Here is a 27122-nt window from a genome sequence, read left to right as displayed (position 1 = left end):
TTGAGAGCCAACCAGTAACTACAGCAAGGGTCCTGGGCACCTCATTACTCCTTACAGCACATCGGTAGTAATGAGGAGTTTGAATGGAGTGGTGGTCAAGCATGAGAGGTACTGATCCAATTTGACAGTAAGTCCATTGGATGGACAGAGCTAGCTAAATACGTTATTTGTTTGTCAGGAGGCAGCCACCCAGCATCAGATGATGGATGCCAGCGGCGGCTTTCGAACTCCGTCTGACAAAGTGTGACGTCATCGCTACTCAGTAACGGTGGTCATATTGGTAATTCCTACTGAAGTTGGAAACTACCTCAGAATTTTTTTCTGGGATGCTCCATTGTGACTTCAGCGTCTCTGGGTAATTCCCCAGGAACTAGCCACAAACAGACTAGGGATAAGCCCTCTTCTTCCTACTCTTCAGAGGTAAGATTGAAGGGGGTGCTATGCCTAGTTTACCAAGATAATATTTTAATATTCAACCAGTCAGTCCTTCTCTCAGAGGAAGATGATCATTTCCCTTCTCATAAACACAGGCTTTTCTATAAACAAAAAGTGGATCTAAAAGAACTGATAAAATAAGTTCTCTTTGGGAAGATAGTTGCAATAAAGCCAGGTCTCAAATGAGACCCATTATTTTTCAGACAGATATAGATATAGATGGGGTTGGCAGAGTTACTCAGAAAATCTAGAGAGAATAATTCATACTTCCCAGAATTGTGAGTGAAGCGTTGGAGACAGTTCTCCAAATGAGTGTCATGGTTCGATGCTCAATTCATTCCCATCCTCCAGACCTCACAATAACATTCAATGCTTCTCTTCTTGGATGAGGAGCTTCCTCACCAAATGCAGCTGTATGAAACTACACATTATGCCTCATGCACACGACCGTTGTTGTGTTCCGTGTCCATTGATCCGTTTTCCGTCATTTTCCACGGACCCATTGTCTTTCAATGGGTCCGTTGAAACCTCGGAGAATGCACCGTTTGGCATCCGCGTCCGTGAACCGAGTTTCTTGGCCGTCAAAAAAATATGACCTGTCCCTTTTTTTTTGACGGACAACGGTTCGCGGACCCATTCAAGTCAATGGGTCCGTGAAAAAACGTGGAAGCCCATCCGATTGTCATCCGCGTCCGCGTCCGCGTCCGTTTTATTTCTCATGTTGGCCATGGCAAAATTGTCAACCAAAACTTGTGCCAATAAATAAAAAAAAAAACAGATACAGGAAGTTTAATAAACAGGATATGCAAATTGCTAGGCACCTGAGGAGAATTTTCAGACTGTGGAGACATATCTGTCTGTCTACTGTCCTTTATCTTTGGTGCAATTTTCCTCTTTGCTTTTTGCCAAAATGCCAAGGTGGAATGTTGACAAACTAATCTGTCTGGTGCAGGAGAGGCCAGAATTGTGGGACACACGCTCCCGGAATTACAAGGACCGTGTCCGCAAAGATGCTGCGTGGGAGCAGGTGGCCCGTCACATGAGGCGTGACGAATGGGCCAAAACAGATGGCCGTGGCCGTGCATCTTTAGGTAAGTGCCAGCAATGTCATTGTACTGTCCTTGCCTAGTCTGTCCCTATAAAGTTATGTTATAATTTCCATGCGTTCCGCCGAAATTTTAGTTTGTGGTTCAGCTTCATTTGGCTTCCAACATAAACAGGGCTTATGGATCTGTCGTGCACTAAATGCTATACCCCATATCTTTTCGGTTTAAATGGTGGAGTCTCTCTTTGCTACAGCAAACAGTACTCCTGTCACAATCCTGTCTGTGCACTTTTTTTTTCATGTCCCTTTTTTAATTGAGCATCTTATTTACTTGTCTCAATGTCATATTCGAAATTCATGAAGGACAAATGGCTTGAACAACTCATCTCCTCCTTCCTGAACTTATTGTTCATTAGTATCCCTACACCTGCAGTACAGTACCATGTGCTTTAAATATTGGTCCTTTTCTTCATTTTTTTTCTAATTTTCCTTTATTAATTTTATTAAATTGTGCCTTTTTCTATTTCACATGATATTTTTTAAAAGTTTAACCTGGCTTATGTTTCCACCAATAGTTTTTTTTTTTTTTTTTAGTCAAGCAAACTAAAACGCGCTGGAACAGCTGCAGGGACCAGTTTCGGCGTGAACTCAATTCACAAGGCTGGAGTGGAGAAGGTGGTTCCAAGAAACGGCCATATCTGTACACCCAGCAGTTAATGTTTCTTCGCCCGGTCATGTTTCTCCGGCTATTTATTACTACCAAATTTAAAATTAAGCCATAGTGTTTGACCCAAAAATGAGTAGTGTGGCGCTGCCAGGGGCATATCTAATGGCTCATGTGGCCTGGTGCAAGAGTTCAGCTTTGGCCCACCTCCCTCAGTGCATTGTGTGTCTTCTAATGTGGTCCAAGTGTATTTCAGCCACCTCAGCACCCCCTAGAGCAGTGATGGTGAATCTTTTCCAGACCGAGTGCAAAATCTGCAACCCTAAACCCATTATTTTATACAAACTACCAACACGTCATTTTCTCAGAAATGCCGCAGTCCAATATAGTATATCTCCCATGGACTTTATCATTCAGCTGGAATAGCCTGCCTGCATTCACTGTTCTGCCTGTGCTGTTCATAGCGTGCCCGGCGCTGATGTATGGCGTGAAAAGTCTTAAAAGGCATATTGATACCCCATATACTTTTGGCAGGGGCCGAGTGTCACAGATATGTCTCGGAGTGCCAGAGGATCGCCACCACTGCCCTAGAGTAATGCCCATGGGCGTTGAACAATTGTCAAACTTTTGCCATGGTGTGTGAGAACCTATTCTTTGGTGTGGGTTAGTAACACCATCCCCCATCGATGACGAAGAAGTATGATGACACGACATGTGCACAGCGCATATGCCACCTCCTGTATTTTCATTTTCCCAGACTGGCACCATTTTTCTGCAAAGCTCACATAGATCTCTGCCAATTACAGCAGGAATTGGGAATGAAGATGGCCCATGCACCCTGCACGCATTGTCTCCTCATGTCTCCTCATTCAGTTGTTCGTCATGGTGGTTGGTTATTTTTCATGGACCCCAAAAATCTGGGGTAGTTATCCTGTGTATATTGGTATTAATGTTAAAATTTGAACAAGATGCCTGTTTTTGTGAGGCACAGAATATCGTAGCATTTTTTTTTTAAAGCTTGGTGGATATTTGGAAATTCATGGGATATACATGCAAGTACCTCTGTGGAGCTTAAATGACAGTTCCTTTTTTTTTGGGTATAAGATCCAACACTCTGCTTATATTTTTTTCCCCCTAAATTTTTATTAAAGAGAAAGCCAAAAAATGAAACCACTTTATAAAAAAAGAGCATAATGATGCCCCCACAGTGTCCGTACTGCTGAATTGTAGCTGCTACTACCAAAATGGCCTTGTTCTGTGTGCTAGTTTGAAATTTTGCACTGTTTTGCACAATTTTGGAATTCCACAATTAGCATTACATCAAAATGGTAGGCAGTTCAAAGCAGCCCCTATATATAGATGAGGCGGACTGAATTTCAGCACCGATTTTGGTCCATGAATGTGTAGACCTTCTTTTGTGCTTCTCCGATTCCACAGGCAATCATAGGTTTCAGTACTTTGGAATTTGCCATTGTAAGCTAATTGGCCTTGTAAAATATATAAGCCCAAATTAAATATTGGAGAGTTTAAATTTAGAGATGTAGGCATGCGCCAAGTATATCTGGTTCACACAAAATTGTTTTGTAGAGGTTAAAGAAATGTAATTTTGGAACTGTTGTAGTCAAAATTGCAAATTAATGTTTTCATGTCATTTTCCAATACAGTACTGTGGACAGTCTGGAACAGGCCGAAGACTCAGAGGAGGCATTGAGTGGTGAAATTTCGCCTGTATTTTCTCCGGCCACCAGCCCTGCACCAACGCCTGCTCTGGAGCCGGACGAGCCATCGCAGGCTGAGGCCTCCAGATCACCCCGCAGTCCTTCCCCTTTACCACAGCCACAGCCCAGGAGACGCCGCAATGTCCCTCAAACTTCCTCTGGGCAAGAAACTCGTGAGGCTATAGATGCCTGAGTTATTGAATTCCTTGCCCAGAGGAGGAGTGATGGCATTGAGGGGTCTACGCTGAGGGGCCTAGCAAATATTTTCCGGCAAGTTCCTGTGGCCAAACATCCCGAATGCGTGTCAGCACTGGCTATGGTCATCCATATGTACGCATCTAATTATGAAGGAGACCTCTTGACAGAAATTAATGAACTCCGGCGGAGAGTCTTAAATCTTGCTCCTCAAGTTTGTGACCCCGGCTACTACCAGCCTCCGATGCAACAGCCTGGCCCATCATTCCCACAGCAACCGACCTACCAGCGGTTCCAAGGGCAAACAACATCCAGTAGTCAAACTAGGATGGCAACTCGGGCCAGTGATCCTGGCCATGTGCGGCCACAAGCTGAATTTCATCCTGGGCCATTTACCAGAGAACTGTTTGATCTCAAATTTTTTATTTTATTTTTGTTATTTATGTTTATGTGTATGTTTCATTAATGCCTTATTCTTTATGGGTTCGAGATATGTGTTCGATAAAAAAAATTGAACCAAAATGTTTTATTTCCAAGTCTGTTTTTATATTAAACCAAACAATATTGACAGTTCATAAATGCAATTCATACAGACATATAGACGCACACGAGGTCTCAATGAACAGAATATTTATTTGGTAGGGACAGATTACGTAAAGGGTATTATGTGTACATGAGGTATTAGAAGATTTTTTGGCCAATGACATAAATTTCTAATGATGTGAATGGGGTTCACAGTTCCATTCAAACATCATTAGTATGGATATGTACTTTAAAAAATCTGGTGGCGAAAAAACCTCAGCCCGCAAGCCCACGTCAAGGGTCCTCAGTCTCTTGCGAGTCCCCACACTCAACTACTGCAATAAATGTCATTAATCTATCTAGAAAATAAAAAAAAACGACAGAGCCCAGAAGAAATTAAAAACTGCCATGAATAGCGTCCCTCTGCCATGGCAAGGATCCCTCTGGGCTGTAAAAGTAGTCTGCATAGAGTTCCCGAACTGCAATGCCTGCAGTCCCAGGTCGTCTACGCAGGGTCCTTTCCAAACCCAAATCTGATGACGTTGGAACATCTTCCAGGTCAACAGAAGAGGAAGCCTCGTGAATCCTGGTGAAGTTGTGCAGAACAACACAGGCTTGAATCACCAGGGTAGCATTCTCCGGATCCATCTGTATGGATGACAAAAACACCCTCCACTTGCTAGAGAGTATTCCAAAAGCGCACTCAACATACCGACGTGCACGAGTCAACCGGTAGTTGAAAATACGCCTTCGGTCATCCAAACCACGCTTAGGAAAGGGCCGCATAACATGGGGAGTCAATGCAAACCCTTCATCCGCCACGATGACAAATGGAGCCGGCGGACCTGCATATCCGGGCAGTCTTCTGGACTCTGGCAGGGCAAGCTGGTTGGCACGAAGCCGCTCACCCATTCTAGAAGCACTAAAGATGCGAGCATCCGCAGTGCTTCCATAGGCCCCGATATCAACCATTATAAACCGGTAGTTACTGTCAGCAACAGCCATCAGCACTACCGAGAAAAACTGTTTATAATTGAAGTATCGGAACCCTGAGTGTGGCGGCTTCTTCACACGGATGTGCTTGTCATCCATTGCCCCGATGCAGTTTGGAAACTGCGCAGAAATTTGGAAGCCCTCAGCAATCCGAACCCAGTCGTCCACTTTGGGCTGCGGCATCACCATCTCTCGGAGTTGCTGCCAGATGACATGGCAAGTGTGTCATACAATCCGAGATATCGTCGAGGTTCCCAAAAGAAACTCAAAATGCAGGGATGCAAATGAGTTCCCCGTGGCAAGGAATCTGTGGGACAAAAAAATAAAAAATAAGCAGGACATCAAAATGGAAAAAACAAGATTCATGAATCACTTATAATGTTGCATACAAGACATGATATTAGACACCATATGTCAGTGGAGGCAAAACTATGGCACGGGTGCCAGAGACAGCACTCGGTGCCCTCTCTGTGGGCACCCACACACTTGAAAAAGTCTTCAGTTTTACAATCTACCTTCAAGTTTGCAAAAAAAACATCTGCGCAGGGCGCACTAGGATCAGGACAGGCAGCACTGCATGTAAGCAGGCTAATATAGCACAATGATCTAATACATGGAATATAAACTAAATTGGACTATATAAATTCTCTTAAAATTGCCATTTTGTCACTTTGTTTTTTTTTTTAAAAAAAGTGTTTTTGGTAATACTGGAGAAACTCAGCTTTGAATTTGATCCCCACCACTGACCATTGGCGTTTATAGACACAAATAAATACTTTTAAAAAAAGGGGGGCTTGGAGGAAAACACTTTCCGAATACTGGGGTGTGGGCAGTACTACCACAAGTCTAAGGGACAACAAGTGACTTAAGCCCCTTTGGACTGCTCCAAGTAATAAGACAGATTGAAAGTTTATGGGAACATTATGCATGAGGAGGTTGTGAACGAAAAAACAAGGGGGTTGGCAGCACCACAATCCACCTAAATAGTGTACAGACCTGTATCTAGGCTTCAGGGCGGGAGGTGCATGCAGATAGGGATCCTGACTGAGGGACCCAATTGTCACAGACACTTCAATAATCATCTGCACTCACCAATAATAGTTCCAAAAATAATATTTATTCACTCAGACAGGCAGGTTACAGCCTGCTGTAACATGGCTGTCTGAACGAATAAAACACAATTTTTGGGAAAACTAGTGCAGAGTGTCTGGAGTCTGTTAGATGAACTCAATTTGGAAATTTGGACTTTAAAACAAAAAACCAACAATTTAGGGAGGTTATGTGACAGGGATAAAACCTAGATAAATATTTCCAGAAACCATTAGGGGCAAAGAAAAATTACTTCAGCAAACAGAAGCACATGTCTAACGGCAGCCATTTTGTAGCACATGTTATCCCTGACAGAAGCAGTGCATATTATACTGGTGATAATTTAATTTGAAAATATTGCTTACCTCAACGTGACGATGAGCCTTTCCTCAGGAGTAATGCTGCGCCTCATATTGGTGTCCATAAAGGTAAGGACAGTACGTAGAGACGACAGCAAGCTATCAAAGGTACCCACTGACATCCGACAGAAGGAATAGAACTTCTCTGGATGCAGCCGCAGATCTTGGTATAGGGTATGAAAGTGTCCTTTCCGGTAACGTTGTGAAACAATCGGATGGACCCAAAATCATCGTCTTCTACACGGTTCCTCATCCATCAAAGGAGTGTGCTGTCCCCAACGCCGAGAAACCAGCCAATGCAGCAAGACCTCGTCCTCAGAATCAGACATGGTGATACAGCAAAGAGAAGCAGCCAAAATAACCTCTGTACTCTGGAAAGACTACAGAAAATGGCCACCAATGCATACTCAGGTGCCCCTGATTTATACCAGTATCCTGGGTGAAGATAGTAAAATTTCATTTTTTTTCTCAAATCCTTGTTTTTTGACGGTCCGCAAAAAAACGGACACACAGACACACGGATGCACAACGGAAGAAAAAATGGACACGGATGACGGACAAACGGAACCCAGTTTTGCGGACCGAGAAAAAACACTGTCGTGTCCATGAGGCCTTAATGTTCTGAAACTCAGAGCAGTGAAACTACATTGCCAGGCCTTAATACAAGATATGCCCCCTTAGAAGTCAGTCCTCATTCAAATGGACAACAAGAATGCAATAACATATATAAACAAAATGGGGTTGGGGCAAGATCAAGGATCAAGTTCTAGAATTTGGAATTAGGCTCTGGAAAAGGACATAGACCTGATGGCTCATTATGTCCCAGGACACATGAACTAAATTGTGGATGCGATTTCATGACAGAACATGGCTTTCATTAAGCAAAATATTTCCAGCTCACCTGCTCCACTCCATAGGCGTGCAAGGAACCCCAGATTAGAGATGTCGCGAACATGAAATTTCCGCAAATGTTCAAGAAGGGGCGAACCGCCATCGACATCAATAGGCAGGAGAATTTTAAAACCCACAGGGACTAGTTTCTGGACACAATAGTGAGTGTGAAAAGTTGTTTCAAGGGGACTAACACCTGGACTGTGGCATGCCGGAGGGGGATCCATGGCAAAACTCCCATGGAAAATTACGTAGTTGACGCAGAGTCGGGTTTTAATCCATAAAGGGCATAAATCACCTAACAATCCTAAATTGTTTGGAATAACATGCTTTAAAAGATCCAGTGTGTGTATACGATCAGGTATGATGTTGTATCAATCAGATAGTGCCAGGGTTACGCCCGCTTCACAGTGAGAGACCAAGCTCTGACAGACCAAACTCCCTGTTTAACGCACCACAAACAACCGCAAACAGTCCATTTGCACAACCGCAAACTCCCCATTTGCACAATGTTGGATACCAAGCTAGCCATGTCCCGTTCCTTGTCCTCACTGACGTCATTGAAGGTCTCTTCCTCCACCCAGCCACGTACAACACCAAGGGTCCCCGAAAAGTGACAACAAGCCCCCTGGGATGCCTGCTGTGGTTGGTCTTCCACCTCCTCAAAGCCACCTTCCTCCTCTGACTCCTCTTCTTCAGCCTCCTCTCTCTGCGCCGCCGCAGGTCCAGCAATCGACGACAAGGCTGCTTCTAGTGGTGATGGTGACCACAACTCTTCCTCTTCATGCTTATCTATGCCCTGATCCAGTACTCTTCGCAGGGCACGCTCCAGAAAAAACGCATATGGGATAAGGTTGATGATGTTGCTTTGGGTTTAACTGACCAGGTTTGTCACCTCCGCAAAAGGACGCATGAGCTTACAGCCATTGTGCATAAGCGTTCAGTAACACGGACCAAAAATACCCAGCTCCGCAGAGGCTGTCCTCTTTTTTTTTATTAAAAAAAATCTGTTCTTACCAGTTTAATCTCTGTTTTGTCCCCTATCAGGGGCTGGTGTATGGAATAGATTTTAGGAATCGGGAGATGGAAAAAGATGCTTGGTCGTTCCTATTACTTCCAATTTGGGGCACTGCGCGTGCGCCGTGCAATGTACTGTGCAATCCCAATATGAGTGGTATGTTAAGTAGTACTATTCCTATCAGTTTAATCCCTGTTACGTTCCCTATCAGGGGCTGGTCTATGGAATAGATTCTAGGAACAGGGAGATGGAAAAAGATGCTTGGTTGGTCCTCCTACTTCCAATTTGGGGCACTGCGAGTACGCCTTGCAATGTACTGTGCTACCAGATATGAGTGGTATGTTAAGTAGTACTATTCCTTTCAGTTTAATCCCTGTTACGTCCCCTATCAGGGGCCAGTGTATGGAATAGATTTTAGGAACCGGGAGATGGAAAAAGATGCTTGGTTGGTCCTGCTACTTCCAATTTGGGGCACTGCGCGTGCGCCATGCAATGTACTGTGCCACTAGATATGAGTGGTGTGTTAAGTAGTACTATTCCTATCAGTTTGATCCTTGTTACGTCCCCTATCAGGGGACGTGTATCAAATAGATTTTAGACAACCGCAAAGAGTTGTCAATAGTTGACACACTCATGACATACATTTTATTCCCCTATGCGTCAATCTTGGTGTAGTGATGGCGGTGCTCGTGCGCACGTTTGGGAGATTGCAGGCGATGGCGGTTTTTCAAAGCCTATGGTCATGCTGAGGTAGTTCAGTGACAGTTAAGTGACCCAGAAAACAATAATTCTGCAGTGTGGGCCCATTGTTGGCCTAGTAGGCTTTAATGATCACCTTAGATGATCACAAAGAAAATTCATGTTTTTTCTATGCAAAATTATCCAGCCGATCGCTTTTGGTCTGTTCACAATGAAGCAACAACCTTATCATCTGGGGTGTGCCAACATTGCCATTGCCAACACACTCATGGAAGTGATCGCTTCATTGTGATACGTAAACCCCTTCACCACAACAAGGTTACGATCACGAAGGGGAATTGACACATGTATGTGCCTTTTTTTTTGTTTTGTTTTTGCAGCCACAGTGCAGCACCAGAGGCCAGAAAAATTAGGCATGTACACATGCCTGAAAAATTAGGTATTGTTGCAGTTGCTGCTGTGGCAGCGGCCAGAAAAATAGATGTTTTGCAGGCAGAAAGTGCACTAAAACATTACGGCTTGAACCCTAGTTGGTGGCGGAGAAGTCACGCGAGTCATCCGGCATGCAGAGATAAAATACAGCAGCGTGTGGACCATATTTAGCCAAAGGCAGCTCATCTCATCAGGCCTTTTTTAGTCAAATGTATCGCTCCCCACTGTCAGTCCCTTCAGGCTCCATGCCTCATTCATCTTAATAAAGGTGAGGTAATCTAGACTTTTTTAACCTAGACAACTTCTCTTCTCAGTGACAATACCTCCTACTGCACTGAAGGTCCTTTCTGACAGGACACTTGAAGCAGAGCAGGCCAGAATGTTCTATCGCAAATTGGGATAGCTCAGGCCACAAGTCAATCCTGCACACCCAGTAGTCGAGTCGTTCTCTGAGGGTGGACCCCAAAGGGCTGTGGCGATGCATAGGACTTAAAAAGCTCTGCATGTCCTCCATCAACAACACGTCTGTAAAGCGTCCTGTCCTTGCCGGCGTGGTCGTGATAGGAGGAGGATTTCTTTCACCTCTTCCCCTGTTAGATTCCCGTTGTGCTGTGACATCACCCTTATACGCTGTGTAAAGCATACTTTTTAACTTGTTTTGGAACTGCTGCATCCTTTCCGACTTCCGGTAATTTGGTAACATTTCAGGCACTTTCTGCTTATACAGGGGGTCTAGTAGCGTGGCCACCCAGTACAGGTCGTTCTCCTTCAGCCTTTATATACGAGGGTCCCTCAACAGGCACGACACCATGAAAGACCCCATTTACACAAGGTTGGATGCCGAGCTACTCACTGATCTCACTGAAGGTCTGTTCTTCCCCCCAGCCACGTACAACACCACGGGTACCAGATAGGTGACAACGAGCACCCTGGGATGCCTGCTGTGGTTGGTCTTCCTCCTCCTCAAAGCCACATTCCTCCTCTGACTCCTCTTCCTCAGACTCCTCTTCCAGCGTTGCCGTAGGTCCAGCAAGCGAGGGTGTTTCTGGTGGTGATGGTGACCACAATTCTTCCTCTTCACGCTCATCTACGGCCTGATCCAGCACTCTTCGCATGGCACGCTCCAGGAAGAAAACAAATGGGATGATGTTGCTGATGGTGCCTTCGGTGCTACTGACTAGGTTTGTCACCTCCTCAAAAGGAAGCATGAGCCTACAGGCATTGCGCATGAGCGTCCAGTAACATGGCAAAAAAATACCAAGCTCCGCAGAGGCTGTCCTAGCACCCCGGTCATACAAATACTCGTTGACGGCTTTTTCTTGTTGGAGCAGGGGGTCGAACATTAGGAGTGTTGAATTCCAACGTGTCGGGCACGTGTCGGGCTGTCGCAAATAAAGCGCCTCACTGGCATGTTGTTTCGCCGCTGAATATCTGAAAAGTGCACCATGGCCGTGTAGGAATGCCTGAAATAGCCACACACCTTCCTGGCCTGCTTGAGGAAATCCTGTAAGCCTGGGTACTGATGCACAAAGCGTTGTACGATCATATTACACACATGTGCCATGCACATGTGTCAACTTGCCCAAATTCAATGCCGCCAACAAATTGCTTCCGTTGTCACACACCACTTTGCCGATATCCAGTTGGTGCAGAGTCAGCCACTGATCCACCTGTGCGTTCAGGGCGGACAGGAGTGCTGGTCCGGTGTGACTCTCTGCTTTCAGGCAAGTCAACCCCAAGATGGCGTGACACTGTCGTATCCGGGATGTGGAATAGCCCCTGGGGAGCTGGGGGGGGTGCAGTTGGTCTTGAGCAAGACGCAGCAGCAGAAAGCAGAAGAGGACTCAGCCGAGGAGGATAGCGAAGAGGATGGAGTAGTAGGAGTAGAGGAGGTGGCAGCAGGCCTGCCTGCAAGTCGTGGCAGTGTCACCAACTCCTCTGCAGAGCCATGCATTCCATGCTTGGCAGCCGTCAGCAGGTTTACCCAATGCGCAGTGTACGTGATATACCTGCCCTGACCGTGCTTTGCAAACCAGGTATCAGTGGTCAGATGGACCCTTGCCCCAACACTGTGTGCCAGACATGCCATGACTTCCTTTTCCACAATAGAGTACAGGTTGGGGATTGCCTTTTGTGAAAAAAAATTCGGTCGGCTACCTTCCACTGCGGTGTCCCAATAGCTACAAATTTTTTGAAGGCCTCAGACTCCACCAGCTTGTATGGTAAAAGCTGGCGGGCTAAGAGTTCCGACAAGCCAGCTGTCAGACGTCGGGTAAGGGGATGACTCTGTGACATTGGCTTCTTACGCTCAAACATTTCCTTGACAGACACCTGACTGTGGGCAGATGAGCAGGAACTGCTCAAGGTGAGAGGCGGAGTGGCGGGTGGTTGAGAGGTGGCAAAGAGGAACAGCAGTGGTTGACGTGGCTGAAGATGCTGGACCAGGAGGAGGATGGTGGCTTTGAGTTTGTGTCCTGCTTGTACTCATCATCATGTGTTGATCTCATAGGCGTTTTGTGATGTGAGATCATGTGCCTTCGCAAAGCAGTTGTACCTAGGTGTGTGTTGGACTTCCCACGATTCAGTTTCTTTTGGCACAGGTTGCAAATGGCATCGCTGTTATCAGAGGCAGACACACAAAAAAAAATGCCACACTGCTGAGCTCTGCAATTACGGTGTTCTGGTGGTGGCAACAGCATGAGTTGATTGGCGTGCTATCTGGCTGACCCCGGGTGCCGATACATGCTGTCTAACTGTGCCACTAGCCCCTTGCAACGACTTCCTCCTGCTTCCAACTCGTCTCCTCCTCCTCTCTGTCTCCCCATCTGAACTTTCCCCCTTTTCTTCTTCTCTTCGAGCGGGCACCTACGTGACATCCACGGACACATCGTCATCATCAACTGCTTCACTTGTATCTGACAACTCAGCAAAGGAAGCAGCAGCGGGTACAACATCATCATCATTACACCGTACGTCCATGTGTATAATGCTCCCTGACTAAGACATATCCCTGTTATCTACATCCTCTGGCAATAATGGTTGCGCATCACTAATTTCTTCCAACTGATGTGTAAATAACTCCTATGACAGATTAAGTGAAGCAGCTGTGGTGCTAGTGTTGGTGGTGGCGGCAAGGGGGCGAGTGGTAACTTGAGAGGTGCCCAAAACTGAGCTGGAGGAGGATGGTGCATCAAGGTTCCGAGCGGAAGCTGTAGAAGATTGGGTGTCCTGTGTTAGCCAGTCAACTATGTCCTCAGAACTTTTCGATTTCAGGGTACGTGGCCTCCGAACACTGGGCATTATTCTAGGGCCAAAGGAAATCATAGCACCACGACCACGACGGCCCCTGCGGGGTGGCCTGCCTCTGCCTGTCATTTTTTTTAGATTAGTTGCTCTATGCGTGCAAGCTACTGTGAAGCCAGATATGAGTGGTGGCACTGTGCACTGGCAGTAGTTGGCACAGTACACGCTGACGCTGTAGGCCTGACACACACGCTTGCAGGCAACTAACTGCAATTATATTACAGTCAAAATGTATATTTTATATTTTAAATGTAATCTACTTTGACAGCAGATATGAGTGGTGTCACTGTGCACTGGCAGTAGTTGGCACACACGCTTGCAGGCAACTAACTGAAATTATATTACAGTCAAAAAATTATTATTTTTTTAAATGTAATCTACTGTGACACTAGATATGAGTGGTGTTACTGTGCACTGGCAGTAGTTGCCACATATGCTTGCAGGCAACTGCAATTATATTACAGTTAAATTTTATTTCATTTTTTTATGTAATCTACTCTGACACCAGATATGAGTGGTGTCACTGTGCACTGGCAGTAGTTGGCACAGTACACACTTGCAGGCAACTAACTGCAATTATATTACAGAGGACAGGCACACTGTCGTACATTATGTAATCTACTATAACACCAGATATGAGTGGCACTGTGCACTAGCAGTAGTTGGCACAGTACACGCTGACGCTGTAGGCCTGACACACACTCTGCCAGCCAAGTAACTGCAATTATATTACAGTCAAAATTGCTTCTTTTTTTTAAAATGTAATCTACTGTGACACCAGATATGAGTGGCACTGGTGGCACTGTGCACTGGCAATAGTTGGCACAGTACACGCTGTAGGCCTGACACACACACTTGCAGGCAACTAACTGCAATTATATTACAGTCAAAAAAGTTTTTAGTTTTTTTAAATGTAATCTACTGTGACACCAGATATGAGTGGTGGCACTGGGCAAGTGGGCACAGTATACGCTGTGGGCCTGACACACACACGCTGGCAGGCAACTGCAATTAGATTACAGAGGGAAAGAAAAAAAAAGCTGACTGTCAGGGCTTTTTGGGGTGTTGTCAGGACGCTGTCCTTACAGCAGAGATCAGATGAGTCTTTCAGGACTGGAGTGGACACTGAATACACTGGCCTAGCTATCGATTTCTCTATTAAATCAGCAGCAGCTACACTGTCCCTCCTCTCACTAAGACTGCAGCTTCAGAATGAATCTAAGATGGATGCTGTCCTTGCTTTTTGCTAGGAGGTGGGAGTGTCTGGGAGGGAGGGTTTGTTGCTGATTGGCTGGAATGTGTCTGCTGACTGTGATGTACAGGGTCAAAGTTTGCTCAATGATGACAAATAGGGGGCGGACCGAACATCGCATATGTTCGCTGGCCACGGCGAACGCGAACATTCGATGTTCGCTGGTAAATAGTTTGGAACATCTCTACCCCAGATCAGGGAGACCTTTTTTTTACAAAAAAAGAAAAATCCAGCACATGCACTATGTTTAAAATCCAATCTCTTTATTATGATCCTTTAAAATTCCATGAGCTGAGCTGATCAGAAAGTTTTACGCATTTTGACAATCTGTCTTATTCATGACCATACTGTGTAGCCAAATTTTTCTGGTTTAAAAAACCCTTCACCCACCTCAGACACTCCTCCATTACCATGTGTGAATAATCACCAAATTGGAATGGGGGGGTGTCTGGTGACATCATAAAATACAAAACTACTCGCAAAAACAACCTTCCACAAAAGGAAAAATGAATCAACAATCACATACAGTCGTACAGAATATAAATCAATATTCAAAGATGAGATTGTGCCTATTATTCATGCCCTTTGAAATTCTAGTATGCAATAAGATCCAAAAAGACTCCCTATTATAAAGCAGTGTGTTTAGATCTCCTCCTCACAATGGTTTTTTTGAACCCTTTCAATACAGTGACTTCAAGATCTGTTGTGTTACCTCCATGCATATTTCTAAAATGTCGAGACAACATGGAAATGTTCACTACCTTCAAGTTTTAGGCTACTTTCACACTTGCTTTTGGAGCGGATCCGTCTGGTCTCTGCACAGACGGATCTGCACCTATAATGCAAACGATGGTATCCGTTCCGAACGGATCCGTTTGCATTATATTTCAGAAAAAAATTCTAAGTCTAATTGTTAGTCAGACGGATCCGCCCTGACTTTACATTGAAAGTCAATGAGGGACGGATCCGTTCGAAATTGCACCATATTGTGTCAACGACAAACGGATCCATCCCCATTGACTTACATTGTATGTCTGGGCGGATCCGTTTGGCTCTGCACGCCCAGGCGGACATCCGAACGCTGCAAGCTGCGTTCGGGTGTCCGCCTGCTGAACGGAGGCGAAACGGAGCCATACTGATGCATTCTGAGCAGATCCGCATCCACTCAGAATGCATTAGGGCTGGACGGATGCGTTCGGGGCCGCTTGTGAGAGCCTTCAAACGGAACTCACAAGCGGAACCCCAAACGCAAGTGTGAAAGTAGCCTTAGATGTATGAAAGATGTTTTCTTTCTCTGGTTTTCAAACTGTTTGAAGTGCAACCCACATATCGAACGTTACCGCTGCTGCAGGTGGCTACAGTTTACATATGATTTAATTTTAAATTCTTCTCCTGTAGCATTAGATTTAAAACTCTTTCTTATTTTAATAAATTCACAGGTTTTACAGACATAGGGCCAGATTTATCATGACTCTGACAGCTCACTCCACTTTCACATCTGGCTAAAGTCAGTTTTAGCTAAGTCAGATTTATCATCAGCCCTTTAAGACTGTAATAAATGTGGTTTGACGGTAGCAGTTTATCCGTCAGTAAGCGGCTTTACAAAAGTCGCACGTCTTCAAGAAAAAGTTGCATTTTCTTTTGAAAAGTCTCATAAGATAAGCATGGTCCTCAATGGAGTGAAATTGTGCATTTTTTTGCGACTTTTTAAATAGTCGCAATAGTAAATCTGTCTAGAGATTAATTTACATAAGAAAACACGCCCACTTTCAGAAAACTGGCGAGCATAGTGCAGAGCAGAAAAAAGCGACTTTTTTACTCCATTATTCTGATTTGAGCTAATGATAAATCTGGCCCATTATGTCCGCATCTGTAGCAGCCAGTAACGTTCAACCATTCAAAGATATTACTTGTAGACCCTGATTTCTAAACAAAATAAACTCGGAAGACAGTACTGTCGATATAGTTGGAGCTCTTTTGCTCAGAACTTGAATTCCTGATTCCAGTATCAGTCATAAATTATCATTGTGATTCAGAATCGGTAAATACCTAGTAATGATGTTCTGTACCTCATTAAACTGTCTGCTATAAGTGGTTGTCACGCTCACCTTTTTCTCTTGTGATTATACTTTATTATTCCTACTTGTTTCCTGGGAGATTAGGTTTCTTCTATCCAAAAGGTTCACCTTTTCTACAGTCTGTTTTAGCAAGTTCTCACTATATCCCCTTGCTTTGAGTCTTCTATATACATGGAGTGCAGAATTATTAGGCAAGTTGTATTTTTGAGGATTAATTTTATTATTGAACAACAACCATGTTCTCAATGAACCCAAAAAACTCATTAATATCAAAGCTGAATATTTTTGGAAGTAGTTTGTTTTTAGTTTTAGCTATTTTAGGGGGATATCTGTGTGTGCAGGTGACTATTACTGTACATAATTATTAGGCAACTTAACAAAAAACAAATATATACCCATTTCAATTATTTATTTTTACCTGTGAAACCAATATAACATCTCAACATTCACAAATATACATTTCTGACATTCAAAAACAAAACAAAAACAAATCAGTGACCAATATAGCCACCTTTCTTTGCAAGGACACTCAAAAGCCTGCCATCCATGGATTCTGTCAGTGTTTTGATCTGTTCACCATCAACATTGCGTGCAGCAGCAACCACAGCCTCCCAGACACTGTTCAGAGAGGTGTACTGTTTTCCCTCCTTGTAAATCTCACATTTGATGATGGACCACAGGTTCTCAATGGGGTTCAGATCAGGTGAACAAGGAGGCCATGTCATTAGATTTTCTTCTTTTATACCCTTTCTTGCCAGCCACGTTGTGGAGTACTTGGACGCGTGTGATGGAGCATTGTCCTGCATGAAAATCATGTTTTTCTTGTAAATATTTTATTTTCAATCGCCAAGAAAAAAGGAGAAATATGCATCCTTGTATTCAAGTTCGAGTATATGATTTTGAAAATCATGCTTTTCTTACCTTGCAGACTTCTTCCTGTACCACTGCTTGAAGAAGGTGTCTTCCAGAAACTGGCAGTAGGACTGGGAGTTGAGCTTGACTCCATCCTCAACCCAAAAAGGCCCCACAAGCTCATCTTTGATGATACCAGCCCAAACCAGTACTCCACCTCCACCTTGCTGGCGACTGAGTCGGACTGGAGCTCTCTGCCCTTTACCAATCCAGCCATCTGGCCCATCAAGACTCACTCTCATTTCATCAGTCCATAAAACCTTAGAAAAATCAGTCTTGAGATATTTCTTGGCCCAGTCTTGATGTTTCAGCTTGTGTGTCTTGTTTAGTGGTGGTCGTCTTTCAGCCTTTCTTACCTTGGCCATGTCTCTGAGTATTGCACACCTTGTGCTTTTGGGCACTCCAGTGATGTTGCAGCTCTGAAATATGGCCAAACTGGTGGCAAGTGGCATCTTGGCAGCTGCACGCTTGACTTTTCTCAGTTCATGGGCAGTTATTTTGCGCCTTGGTTTTTCCACACGCTTCTTGCGACCCTGTTGACTATTTTGAATAAAACGCTTGATTGTTCGATGATCACGCTTCAGAAGCTTTGCAATTTTAAGAGTGCTGCATCCCTCTGCAAGATATCTCACTATTTTTGACTTTTCTGAGCCTGTCAAGTCCTTCTTTTGACCCATTTTGCCAAAGGAAAGGAAGTTGCCTAATAATTATGCACACCTGATATAGGGTGTTGATGTCATTAGACCACACCCCTTCTCATTACAGAGATGCACATCACCTAATATGCTTAATTGGTAGTAGGCTTTCAAGCCTATACAGCTTGGAGTAAGACAACATGCATAAAGAGGATGATGTGGTCAAAATACTCATTTGCCTAATAATTCTGCACGTAGTGTAATGCTGCACTTTCCTTTTTATAAGTGGAGTCCTCTGTGCAATTACAACATATTCTTATAATCTCACCGTAGGGGATACCATTGATGACATTTATGGGATGACAGGAGGATGCCAGTAGCAAAGTATTCCTACTTGTGTCTTTTCTGTAGTTGCTACTGACTACCTCATTCCCTTTATTGGAAAGCTTGACATCCAAGAAAGGAATGTCACTCACTGCTATTGTATAAGTGAATTGAAGGTTCATTGCATTTTTAATCATGTATTTTCACGCAATTCACAAAGTCCTCTTATGTGGAGTTCCACACCAGGATGATATCATAAATGAATCTTCCATACTATACGATCGAGGACAAAAAACATTGTCCTCGATCATAAGGTATTGTTCCTCCCAATTGTTAACTACAACTCCACTGGGTTTCCACTTGATTCTTAATGACAGTCCGGTTGAAATCGACCTAATAAAAGATCCCGAAGATCAGTCACTCTGTGTCATATCTGTTCATCAAGAATATCTAGAGAAGACGGCTCCATTAAGAGATATTACAAATTTATTCTTTACTTTGCAACAACCTATAAGATATGCTAGAGCTAATACCATCAGAGGATGGATTCTATCTTCTATGAAGAATGCAGGAATAAACACAGAAATATTTAAAGCTCACTCTTTGAGAGGTGCAGCATCATCTAAGGCAGCACCAAAGAGGTACCCTTGGGATCTACAGTATCCTTAAAGCGGTCAGATGGGTATCGTATAGGACCTTTGTAAAATACTATTGGAGACCCTCTGACATGGAAAGAATTAGGTGTATGAGAGCTTCTACCAGGTGTATGCTAGTCTACCCATCAGCTGGTGCTAGGTGGCTGCCATGAGCAGACTGGGAACTGAAAGTGGCCCTGGAAAAAAAAACTAAAAGTGGCCCCATATTGTGGGCAGGTCCAAATTGACAAAAGATGGGGCAACACAAGTAGGAAGTGCCAGCAGAAGTGGACGGGGCCTGCAATACCATAGAAAGTACAGCAGAACCAATTAGCAGAATGCAGCACAATATACATCCTTAGCACAAGCAAATAACACAGTGCTGCACAAAATACTGCCGCCTTCATCACAGTATTCACCTGTATCACCAGTTGAGTTCAGGAGGGATCTGCAGCCATTGGCCAGGTGTATAAGTACCTGATGCTCCTAGCATTAATTACTACTGAGAGCATCAGATCATTATGTAACCAACCAGCGGCTGTCAGGAAGGCTTGGGCGGCCCCCTGGACTATAGCCCACTGGGAAATTTCCCTGTAGGGTCTATGGCCAGTTTGCCCCTGTCTCCAACATTATCTAAATGAAGCAATGATCCCCATTCCAATTAAATTAAAATATAATTTCTGGTTAGACTGATACTATCTGCCTTCTGTGGTATCGCTGATCTATCTATCTATCTATCTATCTATCTAGCCACAGTATCTATTTCTGTATATCTATCTGTCTGTCTATCCATCCATCCACAGTATCTATCTATCTATCTATCTATCTATCTATCTATCTATCTCTGTCTATCCACAGTATCTATCTATCTATCTATCTATCTATCTATCTATCTATCTATCTCTGTCTATCCACAGTATCTATCTATCTATCTATCTCTGTCTATCCACAGTATCTATCTATCTATCTTATACTATCTGCCTTCTGTTCTATAACTAATATATCTATCATTTATCCATCATCCACCCACAGTATCTTTATATCTATCTATCTATCTATATATCTATGTCTATCCATTCATAGTATCTATCTATCTATCTATCTATCTATCTATCTATCTATCTATCTATCTTGTATCCTTCCATCATCCATCCACAGTATCTTTCTATTTATCTATCAACTGTATATATGTCTGTATATATACAGTATCTGTCTATCCATCCACAGTATATATCTGACTATCTATCTATCTATCTATCTATCTATCTATCTATCTATCTATCTATCTATCTATCTACAGTATCTATCCATTATCTATCTACAGTATCTATCCATTATCTATCTATCTATCTATCTATCTATCTATCTATGTCTATCCATCCACAGTATCTATTTATCAATCAATCAATCAATCATCCATCCATCCATCCACAGTATCTATCTATCTTTTTTTTTACTTACCTCATCTACTTGGGGAGCTTGCAACCTAGGGCACTATGGGGTAATTTTTAATACTGGGGGTACTACAGGAGGCATTACTGGGACACGATGGGGCACTGCTATTACTAGAGGATCTATAGGGGACAATAATTTTGCTGGGGGCACTACAAGTGAAATAAAGCATGTTCACGTGACTGATCAGGCAGCTCTGTTTTTTGTAGACTTGTTATCAGTAGGGTTGAGCGAACCCGAACTGTAAAGTTCGGGTTCGTACTGAACATTAGGATTTTTGGAACCCGGACCCGAACTTTTTTTGAGTTCGATGTTCGGCGAGTTAATGGTGCTTTTATCTGTCTGTTAGTTAGGTGGGCGTTGTCCAGTGGCGTAGGGATCGCCATAGCAACCATAGCAGTGGCTATGGGGCCCTACGCCACTGGGGGCCCGCCCGTCCGGACCGCATCATTTTTTTTTTTTATACATCACAGCACTCACAGGCAGCCAGGGGGCCGACCGCCCGCCCAGTGTAGTGGGCGGGGCGCGGGCGGTCCAACATGAGGTAGGCCGGCGGATGCGGTGGAGGGGGCCGGAACGGGGGCGTAGCGGAGGCGGAGCCAGGCTGGCACCAGCGCCGCCCACAGACCGCAGTGCAGGGAAGGAATGAATTTCCCCGCCCCCTCCACCGCCTGAGTCCCTCCTCCCACCCAGTCCCTCTAGTTAGTAGGAGGCGGACTCAGGCGGTGGAGGGGGCGGGGAAATTCATTCCTTTCCTGCACTGCGGTCTGCGGGCGGCGCTGGTGCTAGCCTGGCTCCGCCTCCGCTACGCATCCGCCGGCCTACCTCATGTTGGACCGCCCGCGCCCCGCCCACTACACTGGGCGCTTAGTGGCCCCCACTCCTCAGCAATGCCATGATCTCACCTAGTAATGACACAGTGTGAGCCCTACAGCTGTCCTCCGCCCGTCCCCGGCATTGTCATCACCGTGCACACACCATTTCCCGCCTACTAACTTGAATTGTAAAGCTCCTATCACAAAGCAGCTCGACTTCCGGCAGACGTCACATGACAGGAATGACGTAACGTGAAACTGCTCTATTAGATTCCTATGGTTTACACTCCTGCTGAGATATGAGGTGTGTATGTACAAGCAGGACTGTGCAGACTGCAGTGATCAGCATGCATGACTCCATCCATCTATCTATCTATCATATATCTAATCTACAACCCCCTCCGCTCATATTTAGTATTTTGTTTAAACTATTTTTTTCATGTTTTTCATGTTTTATTAAATGGGGGGGGGGGGGGGGGGGTTGTTACCTGTCCTGCTGTGGGGAGGAGGGACTGGGAGTGGGACTATGGAGGGAGACTGGTCCCGCCTAAAACCTACTACTGCTGTCACTGGATGGCACAGAGGGGTGATGGCACCTACTTCTCCAGGCTGCCTGTGAGGACAATAGCTGTCTACAGGAAAGGTAAGTGTCTGTATAAATAGTGTCTGTCTGTAGAAATAGGTGTATAACTACTTGTAAGTTCATGTGTATGTAATGTGTGTGTGTGTGTGTATATATATATATATATATATATACACAGTATATATGTCCATATATGTGGTGAGTGCGTATGTGAGTCTGTCCATGTATGTGGTGAGTGCCTGTATGAGTGCGTCCATGTATGTAGTGAGTGCCTGTATGAGTGCGTCCATGTATGTAGTGAGTGCCTGTATGAGTGCGTCCATGTATGTAGTGAGTGCCTGTATTAGAGCGTCCATGTATGTGGTGAGTGTATGAGTGCCTCCATGTATGTGGTGAGTGCCTGTATACGTGCGTCCATGTATGTAGTGAGTTCCTGTATGAGTGCCTCCATTTATGTGGTGAGTGCGTGTATGAGTGCGTCCATGTATGTGGTGAGTGTATGAGTGCATCCATGTATGTGGTGAGTGCCTGTATGAGTGAGTCCATGTATGTTGTGAGTGCCTGTATGAGTGCGTCCATGTATGTGGTGAATGCGTGTATGAGTGCGTCCATGTATATGGTGAGTGCCTGTATGAGTGTGTCCATGTATATGGTGAGTACGTGTATGAGTGCGTCCATGTATGTGGTGAATGCGTGTATGAGTGCGTCCATGTATGTGGTGAGTGTGTGTATGAGTGCGACCATGTATATGGTGAGTGCCTGTATGAGTGAGTCCATGTATGTTGTGAGTGCCTTTATGAGTGCGTCCATGTATGTGGTGAGTGCCTGTATGAGTGCGTCCATGTATGTTGTGAGTGCCTTTATGAGTGCGTCCATGTATGTGGTGAGTGCCTGTATGAGTGCGTCCATGTATGTGGTGAATGCGTGTATGAGTGCGTCCATGTATATGGTGAGTGCCTGTATGAGTGCGTCCATGTATATGGTGAGTACGTGTATGAGTGCATCCATGTATGTGGTGAATGCGTGTATGAGTGCGTCCATGTATGTGGCGAGTGTGTGTATGAGTGCGTCCATTAAGTTTGGGAGGGGCCCAGTACAAAAATTTGCTGTGGGGCCCAGTCAGTTCTAGCTACGCCCCTGGCGTTGGCGGCTATTTTATGCAAGTTCAGTGCACCAGCACAGCATATGTGCATTAGTGACAGTCAAATACAAGCTTTAAATACTGCAGTTATATTCAGGGTTTAAAACAAACACCATTTTTTTGCAAGATACTACATATGGGGCCTTTGCTGCATTTGTCACAGTGAAATACAAAATACAAGCTTTAAATACTGCAATTATATTCAGAGACACGGCCATATTTCACCTTAAGGACCAGGCCATTTTTTGCAAATCTGACCAGTGTCACTTTATGTGCGAATAACTTTAAAACGCTTTTACTTATCCAGGCCATTCTGACATTGTTTATTCATCACATATTGTACTTCATGACAGTGGAAAAATGGAGTTAAAAAAAATCATTTTTATAAAAAAATACCAAATTTACCAAATATTTGGAAAAATTAGCAAATTTCCAAATGTCAATTTCTATACTTTTATAAGGCCCCTTTCACACGGGTGTTGTGGGAAAATGTGCGGGTGCATTGCGGGAACACGCGCAATTTTTCCATGCGAGTGCAAAACATTGTAATGCGTTTTGCACTGGAGTGAGAAAAATTGCTCATGTTTGGTACCCAAACCCGAACTTCTTCACAGAAGTTCGGGCTTGGGATCGGTGTTCTGTAGATTGTATTATTTTCCCCTATAACAGCATTCTGAATACAGAATGCATAGTAAAATAGCGCTGGAGGGGTTAAAAAATAAAATAAAATATTTAACTCACCACTTGATCGCGAAGCCGGCATCTCCATCTGTCTTCATCTTAGCTGTGTGGAGGAACAGGACTTGTGGTGACATCACTCCGGTCATCACATGATCCATCATATGATCTTTTACCATGGTGATAGATCATGTGATGACTGGAGTGACATCACCAAAGGTCCTGTTCCTCCACACAGCACAGAAGACAGACAGAAGAGAAGCCGGACTGCGCGATCAAGTGGATTAAGGTGAGTTAAATATTTTTGTATTAACTGTATAAAATATTTTTTAACCCCTCCAGCGCTATTGTACTATGCATTCTGTATTCAGAATGCTATTAATTTCCCTTATAACCATGTTATAAGGGAAAATAATAATGATCGGGTCTCCATCCCGATCGTCTCCTAGCAACCGTGCGTGAAAATCGCACCGCATCCGCACTTGCTGGCGGATGCTTGCGATTTTCACGCAACCCCATTCATTTCTATTGGGCCTGCATTACGTGAAAAACGCACAAAATAGAACATGCTGCGATTTTCACGCAACGCATAAGTGATGCGTGAAAATCACCGCTCATGTGACCAGCCCCATAGAAATGAATGGGTCGGGATTCAGTGCAGGTGCAATGCGTTCAACTCACGCATCGCATCAGCGCGGAATACTCGCCCGTGTGAAAGGGGCCAAAAATTGCTATTATTTTACATTCCCCATATGTCTACTTCATGTTTGGATCATTTTAAGAATGCCATTTTATTTTTGGGGGATGTTACAAGTTACAAACTTAGAAGTTTAGAAGCAAATCTTGAAATTTTTCAGAAAATTTCTAAAACCCACTTTTTCAGGACCAGTTCAGGTCCGAAGTCACTTTGTGAGGCTTACATAATAGAAACCACCCAAAAATGACCCAATTTTAAAAACTACACGCCTCAAGGTATTCAAAACTGATTTTACAAACTTTGTTTACCCTTTAGGTGTTCCACAAGAATTAATGGAAAAGAGAGAAAATTTCAAAATTTAACTTTTTTGGCAGATTTTTCATTTGAATAGATTTTTTCCAGTTACAAAGCAAGGGTTAACAGCCAAACAAAACTCAATATTTATGGCTCTGATTACGTAGTTTACAGAAACACCCCATATGTGGTCGTAAACTGCTGTAAGGTCACACGGCAGGGCGCAGAAGGAAAGGAATGCCATACGTTTTTTTGAAGGCAGATTTTGCTGGACTGATTTTTTTGACACCATGTCACATTTGAAGCCCCCCTGATGCACTCCTATAGTAGAAACTCCCCAAAAAGTTACCCCATTTTGGAAACGACGGGATAGGGTGGCAGTTATGTTGGTACTATTTTAGGGTACATATGATTTTTGGTCGCTCTATATTACACTTTTTGTGAGGCAAGGTAACAAATAATAGCTGTTTTGGCACCGTTTTTATTTTTTGTTATTTACAACATTCATCTGACAGGTTAGATCATGTGGTATTTTTATAGAGCAGGTTGTCACGGACGCGACAATACCAAATCTGGTATTTGTTTCAGTTTTACATAACAAAGCATTTTAAAAACAATTATGATTCTTTAGTGTCTCCACATTCTGAAAGCCATAGTTTTATTAAATTTTGGGGTGACTGTCTTGTGTAGGGGCTCATTTTTTGCGGGATGAGATGACGGTTTGATTGGCACTATTTTGGGGTCCGTATGACTTTTTGGTCGCTTGCTATTAAACTTTTTGTGTTGTAGGGTGAAAACAAAATGGCTTTTTTTTTACAGTGTTCACCTGAGGGGTTAGGTCATGTGATATTTTTATAGAGCAGGCTGTTACGGACACAGCGATACCTAATATGTCTACTTTTTTTATTTATGCAAGTTTTACACAATGATTTCATTTTTGAAACAAAAGAAATCATGTTTTAGTGTCTCCATAGTCTGAGAGCCGTAGTTTTTTCAGTTTTTGGGCGATTATCTTGGGTAGGGTATGATTTTTGCGGGATGGGATGATGGTTTGATTGGCACTATTTTGGGGTGCGTATGACTATTTGATTGCTTGCTATTATACTTTTTGTGATGTAATTTTTTTTTACACAGTTTTATTTTTTTATGGTGTTCACCTGAGAGGTTAGGTCATATGATATGTTTATAGAGCAGGTTCTTATGGACGCGGTGATATCAAATATGTATAATTTTTTTTATTTACTTAAAGAGGACCTTTAACCAATTATTACAATGTGAACAAAGTATACAGACATGGAGAGCGGTGCCCGGGGATCTCACTGCACTTATTATTATCCCAGGGTGCCGCTCTGTTCTCCTACTATGCCCTCCGGTATCTCCGCTCACTAAGTTATAGTAGGCAGAGATTTCAGTCACTAAGTTATAGTAGGAGGAGTCTGCACGTGTTCTGTTGTAGTGCTGGCCAATCGCAGCGCAGAGCTGCGATTGGCCAGCGCTAGAGCAGAACAAGGGCAGACTCCGCCTACCATAACTTAGTGACTGAGATACCGGAGGGCATAGCAGGAGAACGGAGCGGCGCCCGGGGATAATAGTAAGTGCAGTGAGATCCCTGAGCGACGCTCTACGTGTCTGTATACTTAGTTCACAGTGTAAAAATCATTTCGTAGCCAAGTATTTCGTCAGCAACCTGCCGGCCAATGATCACGGCTGGCAGGTTGCTGATTTTTAAAAAAACCAATCAGAAGCCAGATAACCCATCATATTAGTAAATATGATGGGGTTATATGGCTGCTGTGCTCCTCTGCTCCTTCTTTTGGTCGGTTGGTTCCAGCAGAGGAGCAGAGGAGCACACATCACTGTGAGTACCCACCAACACCACACTTAGCCCCCAGATCACCTCCCAGCACCCGATTTAACCCTTTGATCACCCCTTCTTGCCCCTGTCAATCACTAGTGAAAAGGAAAAAAGTGATCAGTGCAAACTGTCACTTTTTTTTTTCACTGGTATTGACCGTTAGGTTTTAGGTATAGTTTAGGCCCCTTGGTTAGGTAGTTTAGCGATCAGTTAGCGCCAAGCCCACCGCACCGCAGTCCGGTATTCGCTGATTAGCGTATCGCTAATCAGCATTTGTACTTTTATAGTATCTGGAAGTGATCAAAACTGATCACCGTCAGATCTATAATAGTACTAGTGTCACTTTAGTTCTCCCTCCACCCAAAACGCAGTGTTTGCCCGATCAGGCCTGATCGGTCGCCCACACGT

The sequence above is a fragment of the Bufo gargarizans genome, chromosome 3 (genome assembly GCF_014858855.1).
Source record: "Bufo gargarizans isolate SCDJY-AF-19 chromosome 3, ASM1485885v1, whole genome shotgun sequence".
In the NCBI taxonomy this organism is placed as follows: Eukaryota; Metazoa; Chordata; class Amphibia; order Anura; family Bufonidae; genus Bufo; species Bufo gargarizans.
The sequence above is the reverse complement of the archived record's forward strand: the minus strand, read 5'-3'. Positions refer to the sequence as shown.